Source organism: Prionailurus bengalensis, chromosome C1, assembly GCF_016509475.1.
Source record: "Prionailurus bengalensis isolate Pbe53 chromosome C1, Fcat_Pben_1.1_paternal_pri, whole genome shotgun sequence".
Lineage (NCBI taxonomy): Eukaryota > Metazoa > Chordata > Mammalia > Carnivora > Felidae > Prionailurus > Prionailurus bengalensis.
This window is the reverse complement of record NC_057345.1, coordinates 90,263,650-90,272,032: the sequence shown is the minus strand read 5'-3', so window position 1 is coordinate 90,272,032 and position 8,383 is coordinate 90,263,650. Positions and strand designations below refer to the sequence as shown.

General features: G+C 34.7%; 1 non-coding gene across 1 annotated transcript; it reads left to right on the top strand.

Annotated features, from left to right (window-relative positions):
- The first annotated feature begins 1,517 nt into the window (after positions 1 to 1,517).
- On the top strand, positions 1,518 to 1,624 carry LOC122482255. The gene has a single exon (XR_006297058.1). It is a non-coding gene; the product is annotated as a U6 spliceosomal RNA (small nuclear RNA).
- The last annotated feature ends 6,759 nt before the right edge of the window (positions 1,625 to 8,383 follow it).

Here is an 8,383-nt window from a genome sequence, read left to right as displayed (position 1 = left end):
TATCTGATTAACCTCTAATATTAGTAATAAGGAAAACATCGTTAAGGCTTCTCTATTTACTCTATTTTATCCCTCCAATTTTTAGAATTGCAATAGGAATAAGGAAAGACATTTTTTGAGGAGTCATAAAAGATATTTTGAAGGTAAGTACAGCTAATAAGATTTTGAAATGAATTTTTAAAAAAGAGAATAAAAGAAGACATAATAAGTCTTCAACTGCTTAAAGGGCAGTCATATGGCAAAATTTAACGGACTTAAATTTTTAAGAGAGGACATGATTAAGAGCACCACAAATGATCATGACTGTTATTTCCACACAATGCAAGACAAAATTTAAATTCTAGCTATGAAGCTTCACCATAATATGTCTTGCCCTAGCAAGGGAGGTAGGGATTAGGTTATTTATATAGAGGACTTTTTTTAAATTTTTTTTTCAACGTTTATTTATTTTTGGGACAGAGAGACAGAGCATGAACGGGGGAGGGGCAGAGAGAGAGGGAGACACAGAGTCGGAAGCAGGCTCCAGGCTCTCAGCCATCAGCCCAGAGCCTGACGCGAGACTCGAACTCACGGACCGCAAGATCGTGACCTGGCTGAAGTCAGATGCTTAACCGACTGCGCCACCCAGGCGCCCCTATAGAGGACTTTTGACCAATTACTATTTGGTGGGGTTAAAATAAATGTGGTTCAGTGAGGATAGATCACAAAAGGCATGCATAAACAATAATATCTATTGATCTATTTGTCTGAAAAATTTATAAAAACTGGTATAAAAGTTGTTCTGCCACTAGACTAAAAGATCGTTCCTTATAGGGATGAGATCATATTCAACTCTATGTCTTCAACACTGCAAACAATTCCAGAAAATGCCATAAAATATTTGCTGAACTCAATTGTACTTGAATGTAAAGTAGCAGTTTGTATTGTATTTGTGAAAGAAGCTTCTTCTAGAAAGCTTTATTCAGACAAAAATCAGGAATTCAGTCCTTCCTCAAAGGCCAAACATCCACGCTCTTTCAAATATAAAGATCCCAAATGAACATCTTCCTGGATAAACTAATCAACTCTGATTAACTAAACAAGGAACAAAATTTAGTATTAAAACCAAATAATATGGGTTTCTTTGTTAAAAATTCACAGAAATTGTGAGATATACACAGGTTTTAAATTAAATATGTCAGGGGCACCTGGGTGGCTGAGTGGTTAAGAGTCTGATTTCAGCTCAGGTCATGATCTCACAGCTGGTGAGTTTGAACCCTGCGTCGGGCTCTGTGCTGACAGCTCAGAGCCTGGAGCCTGCTTTGGATTCTGTGTCTCCCCCCAACTCTCTCTCTCTGCCCCTCCCCTGCTCATGCTCATGCTCTGTCTCTCAAAAAATAAATAAATGTTAAAAAAATTGTTTAAAAAATATGGCAAAACATTTTTCCAAATTATTAAGAACACTTAAAATATAAATAAATTTGCAATATTTATTTCCTAACATAATAGAAGTGTTCAATTTAGAGTGAGAACACATTGTGCTCGCTTCGGCAGCACATATACTAAAACTGGAACGATGCAGACAAGATTAGCATGGCCCCTGCGCAAGGAAGACACGTAAAGCAAGAACACATTAAGTGGTTCAAAAAATATTCATTCACATAATTAAAATGTAAAAAATTATACATATATTTTATTTATACCATCATTTAAAAATTCTATATACATCTAACACTTCTATATACATCTTGTAATATATATACTATTTCATTATGGAATTATATACATGAATTTATAAATAAAACTATTGAAATTTTATATCAAAGTATTTATATAGTGGAGCCCACATGAGAGATTACAAGTCTACTGATTATGTATATAAATGTAGGTTAAAAAAATCCATTTTTTCCCTCTGAAATGGAACAAGAATTATTAATCTGCATCCATGATTTTGGAGAGATCCATGAGTAGAACTGAATGTATCCGGGCAATTCCTGACAAAAATATGAAAAATTCTCTTTGTATATTTTTTGTTAATTTTTCTGGGACAGAATCCATAGTCTCAGTCTAATTCTAATAAATAATAAATAAACAGATAAATAGCAAGTGAAAAACATAAGTTATACATTACAGAATACCATTATTCAGTCATGGCATTTGGGTACCAATCTAGTGCTTCTGCTGCAGAGTTAATATCTAGTGACAAGGTTACTGGTTTGCTGCATTGCTAGCTATTCAAAATACCCCTGTGAATTTGAGAAGGAAAGGAAAATATATAATTAGCAATCATTTTAGTAGTCATTTGGGAATTTCCTAAAGACAATAAAAGGAATTACACAAAATATACCAGAGACTAAAATTTTGACTTTAAATATTTCTCTAGTAATCTAATATTCAGTGACTGAACTGAGTCAGTATTTTTATGTTAACTAACCATTCCCATCTTAGTCAACTGAACAGTTATGGGAGAATAGAACGATTGCTCAACCAGAGTACTGAAAATGTGAAGACTAAGTTCAGAGGCAATGTGACCTTATAAACTGATTTCTCTCTATCTCGAGTCTCCCCAAGTTTTTCTCAAATATAAAATACATAGTCAGGGGCACCTGGGTGGCTCAGTCAGTTAATCGTCCAACTTCGGCTCAGATCATGATCTCACAGCTCGTGAATTCGAGCCCCGCGTCGGGCTCTGGGCTGACAGCTCAGAGCCTGAAGCCTGTTTCAGATTCTGTGTCTCCCTCTCTCTCTGCCCCTCCCCTGCTCACATTCTCTCTCTCTCTCAAAAATAAATAAACAGTGAAAAAAAAAATTAAATACATAGTCAAGGGAACACTGACAGCCTAGCTCTAGTTCTCCATTTTAGTGACCACTTTTTTTTTTTTTTAATTCTCACAAGATATGTGGAGCTCACATTTCAATATGTGCCTTTTTATACTTAATCTCTGATTGTTTTTTCCTCCTCACACTCAGGCCAAAAATATACATATATATCACATATTATATATACAATTGCTGCCATCTTTAAATCTCTCTCACTTAAGAGTTATATTTAAAGCAGCAAATGTTTCCTTTTAAATATAACCCTTTTTATACTCATTCGCCATGCACTATTCCTAAATCACTTTTGAAGGCCATCAATAATTGAATCTTCATAATTCTATAATTTCCTATTACCCTTTCGAAAATGGCCACCATAATATTTATTTAGTTATAAATACATATATAGGTATTAATAAAACTTTGAGACCTCCAACTTGTGATAAAAATACTTTTAACTGCCCTACTTATTATTACAAATATTTCCTCATTCAGTATTTACAACATTGCATGACACATGGAAAATGTTAAAAAGGTATCTGGTACTTTATTAAAGGCATTTTTGCAGGATCTATATCTGATCTTTTTTTTTTTTAATTTTTTTTTAACGTTTATTTACTTTTGAGACAGAGAGAGACAGAGCATGAACGGGGGAGGGGCAGAGAGAGAGGGAGACACAGTGTCGGAAGCAGGCTCCAGGCTCTGAGCCATCAGCCCAGAGCCCGACGCGGGGCTCGAACTCATGGACCGCGAGATCGTGACCTGAGCTGAAGTCGGACGCTTAACTGACTGAGCCACCCAGGCGCCCCTGTATCTGATCATTTTTGAGCAACTATTATGTGCAAGACACTACAACAGACAAAAATTAGTATTTCACAGCCACGTTTTGAAAAGATTTTACAGCTTATTGAATCTTATTTCTTTCACTTAATTATCTCAAGAGAAAAGCAGAATTTATTCTATTATTAAAATAGGGCTTTTGATATATTTTACATATCCCACATTTTTTTCAGTATTCTGACATTTGTTTACTTATTAGATATTTTAAATTATGCCCTTTGCTTCAAAGCCTCAGAGCACAAGTTGGATAAAACTTTCATTAAATATTTAAATAAGGAGAAGAAACAATCAAACAGCAACATAATAATCAAACAAAAAGGCTCCCAGCATAAAACCACAGATCTCACTTATTGAAACAGACTCTTTATTTAGAAGAATAGTGTGTGGTTTCTTTAGCATTATGTATTATTAATGCTAAAATTCAGTACAATGAAATCTGAATTTTGTACAGGGGACAATATGTTCAATAATTAAAGAAGTAGATCAGTTTGCCAATCCTTGGCTTATCCCTTACCCAACTGGTTAAATTATTTAGGCACTTTATCTAATTATAGTTAGATAATTGGTACAATTCATTATCCTATGATGAAAACCTGTTAAGCAATAAATCCTTTCAAATAGAGTTTTATATGTATACAGCAAATTACCTTTACCAGTGTTATTCATTGGTATACTTACCAAAAGAAAGACCCTGTACTTAGACAAAGAGGTATAAGAAGAAAAATTGTGTAACATTATAAAAGTACAATGCTCAAATGCCATTCTGACTAACATGGGCAATTGTTATTTTAGAAGAATCCCGTTTTGTCCTAAAGGCTTCTGAATTGTCTCATGAACATTTAGATTATAGCCTGGCATACACTAGATCTTCAATAAATGGAGAACTCTTTGCATTGGTTCCAAGAGATATTTTTCTGAAAGAGTTTTTATTTTAATAGTTTGTGATGCCCATTTCCACTCTTTCACTTAACATCTTTGTACCTAAGGCCTTTGCACAGATAAGCATAGGAATCACGTTTAGTATCAGAATTAAGGTTTATTTAATTTTATAACAAATTAACTACATTTAACTATTTATCTTGAGGTAAAAGTAAGATATTTGATAAGTAATACTGGGTGAATTTGCTTCTGTTCTTCATTCAGGAGCGCACTGCAAATGGCTCCAATAAACAGATTATTTCTGAAAACGTGTTCAATACTGTTTTTAGTACTGATAAATGTATTCCTCCTCTAATAAAAGCTTTTGAACATATGAGACTCACATTCTGAGTCAAACTAATGTAGGGATCACATGAATTGGACAGTCTAGGAAGGGTTTCCTACTTTATCAGGGACATTTTGGGACCCAATGATGGTCAAGTGATCCGATTTCATTTAAAGAGTTCTTATAATTTGGTTCAAAACAAACATACTTAATGTTGCATTATGCAGTCTTTTCCATTTTTATTCATTTTATAATTCCTTTGGTTGTTGAAATAAAGAACCCTGGACTGTGATTTGAAAATTATAAGTTATTTTCCCTTAGCTTCAAATTTCCAATAAACCAAATAGAGTGTAATATGTTACAATCTTAATTAAAATAAATTTCATTTTGCTCCACAGGCTATACAGTTTTCTTTCTTTAAAAAAAGTTTTATAATAAACATATATTTTTCCCATTCATCTGTATCAATTTAATCTCTATAAAGTATTGCCAAACAAAAAAAAACATAGAAAAATCATTGTTTAATCTCACTTTATGTCCTAAGCTGAAAAACACTAATCTATAACTTTCCAGTAAAGTCTCTGCTTTATTTCAAAACAATTTCTCCCAACACAAATCAGAATGTTTGTGAATTTATTTAGAAGCAAGAAAAGATGGCTTACCTTCAAAGTAGAAAAAATTGAAGGTTTCTTTTTTTGTTTTTTATAAAGTTCATATTTTTATGACTATTCTATTGAAAAGAGGAATAAATTGAACTCAACAAGCTAACTAATCTCTTATATAAGGATAACCAATTTCCAAGTTATAGTTCCATTGTACATAAATATAATATTAATACTCATTTTAAAATATATTTTAACATCTATTAAAAGTTAAGACTATTCAAGCACTGTTTTATTTATTTAATTTTTTTAAGTAATTGTTACACCTAACAGGGAGCTTGAACTTACAAACACGAGATCAAAGGTCAAATGCTCTACTGACTGAGCCAGTCAGGCACCCCAAGCACTATTTTCATTGTACAAAAGTACAATTCTTCTTTATATTCCAGTATTTAGGTGTTTACATTCTAAATTTTCATACCCTAATCCCAACACTTGGAATGATAGGTCTATGGAGAACTTCTCTGCTGTCCGTGTTTCCTCTACTTCCCCAGCATATCTGTATCCCTCCTTGTCTCAAACTGACCAATGAAAGGAAGGGGGAAATGATGATTTTTTAGATGGCTAGTTCGCTTCATTGTTGGATTTCTTTTCAAAAAGGGATTAGAACATAATATCTTTAGCCAGTAATGAATTACCTGCTTTCTTTGATCACACAGATTTACATGTCTCTTGACCTAGCCCAAATTCCACCTCCAAGAGTCCATTACCAGCCACACACCAGACAGCTGTGGAAGCAGACATGCTAAAGAGACCTGATCTGAGAATCACTGAAAACTTGAGTAAAGGATTCTGTCCATATATGCAGGCAGCAGAATGGAGAAAAACTGCACTAGTCCCTTCAAAGAAGGAAACAAATGAGGTGAGGTATTAGGTTGACAAACATCAATATAGGAAGAGAAACCAAATTAATATATACAGCAGTTCACATTTTTCTTGTCTCGGTATGAGGAAAATTAGCTCTTTCTATTCAGGTCACCAGCAAAGCTAATGCCATTGAGAAGCTATTCAGGCCTCTGGGGTAAGCCACATGCCTTTCTTGCTGGCTCGTATTACTCACATAAAAGCTTCTCTTCCCTGTGCACTAGAATGCTTTCAGTTTACAACCCATAAATGGGGGTGTGGACTGGCTACTGCATGGAATTCTGCAACAAGTGATTTTGCTCATTAAATGGAGTAAGTGCATCGGGGTCCAGAAGATCACCACATAAAGCAGTATGGTGGCCAAGGGAAGCTGACTTTCTACCACCTCCCAAACTATTGGAAAACTAAGGGAGTAAGAAACCCACCATGAGAGGTTGCTTAGGGTAATATCTGAAGCCTCTCTCACTAACAAGTAAGCTGGAAGAAATTGCAGCTGTGTACCCAGAAAATACGTGGATTCTTCACTGATTTCCTCCAGCAGATTGTTGAGGCTTCCTTAGAGTTCACTGTCAGTGACCCAGGGGCAGATAAAATCTGCCCTTTGGTCTTAGCAAACTTTCTCTGGCTTTTTTGGCAACTATCCAAAATCAAGTTAAGAAAAAGGTGGTAAAATGGCAAGGACATACTATTACTCAAATTTAATAGCAAATATTCAGTTTGGGGACACTGAGAAAAAAAAAAAAGAGGAAGAGAAATTAGAGTGTTATGCAGGCTGCTTAGTTAGAACTCTTTGCTAAAGGTAATGATCTTTATTCTGACTAACCCACAAAAGGCAAAATGAAGAAACGAAATTGTATGTCATTATTGAAAAAAAAAAAAACCCAGGATGTTGAAAAAGGAGTTGTAGAAAGAGACTCTGGGGGTGCAGGAATTAGTAACAAGGAAACCAAGAAAGCCCAGAAGGTTAGGGAGTGATTGACAAGTGTCTTAAAATGGACAGATTTAATGAATCTCAGGGGGGCTTGGGGGGGCAGGGTGGCAACTGGTGATATTGGTGATACTTATTATTCTGAAATTTCCTCAGAAATTTCTTGCTTTCCATTTGGTGATAGAGCAATACAGGTTGCTGGTATTTCAGATCGGCCTTTTATCTCTTCCTTTTCCTCTGCTTTTACCATACAGATAGGTCTTCTTGCTGAGAAACATGTGCAAGTTATTTTCTCTTGATTTTCCTTTAAATCTACTAGAGAGATACCTGACATGTAACTTAAAGGCTACCATAACCCTGTATTCCAGATAGTCTGTGGAGCAACTTGGTAAAAGACACCTAAATTGATCAACTATGTGCCTTCTGAAAGTAAAGTGTTCTGATAGATAGTGGCAGACCATTCTGGAAAAAACACTCCAAACCACATAGCTTTGGGATATGGCAGAGAGTGGAATTTTCATACCTTTTTTGGAAAAACACTGAGCTGAATAAATCAGTGTGTCACTTTGGAGGATGTCTTAGTGACATGTAATCTGAGATAAAGAACCATAAAAATCATTTCCCAAAAGAATAATCCATGGCCATATGTAAAATAATATCCTTTGTCAATATCTCAATTAGGGGGAAATAAAATAGTTATAAAGCAATAAGAAAAATAGAGAGTAATTTAAATAGTGCACTCACCTGTAATACTATGCTTCTGATAAAGGAGGAAGGTAAATTTGATAAAGTTGATTAACCAGTATACATTTTTGTGCAAAATTTTTCCATTAATCTCTGTAGTTCCCAATGCAGTAACTATTCTCACTTCTGCCTTGAGTAACACTGTCTGCACAATATTTCTCTATAATTCATCTATGTTCTGATTTTTCTCTATTTCTTTCTGTTTCACTAGAGAAAGGATCTAAATTATTGCTTACTTTTCCTTAGGAAGGAATTCAGTATTTATGCTAAAGTATTCCTTGGGGCGCCTGGGTGGCTCAGTCAGTTAAGCATCTGACTTAGGATCAGGTCATGATCTTGCAGTCC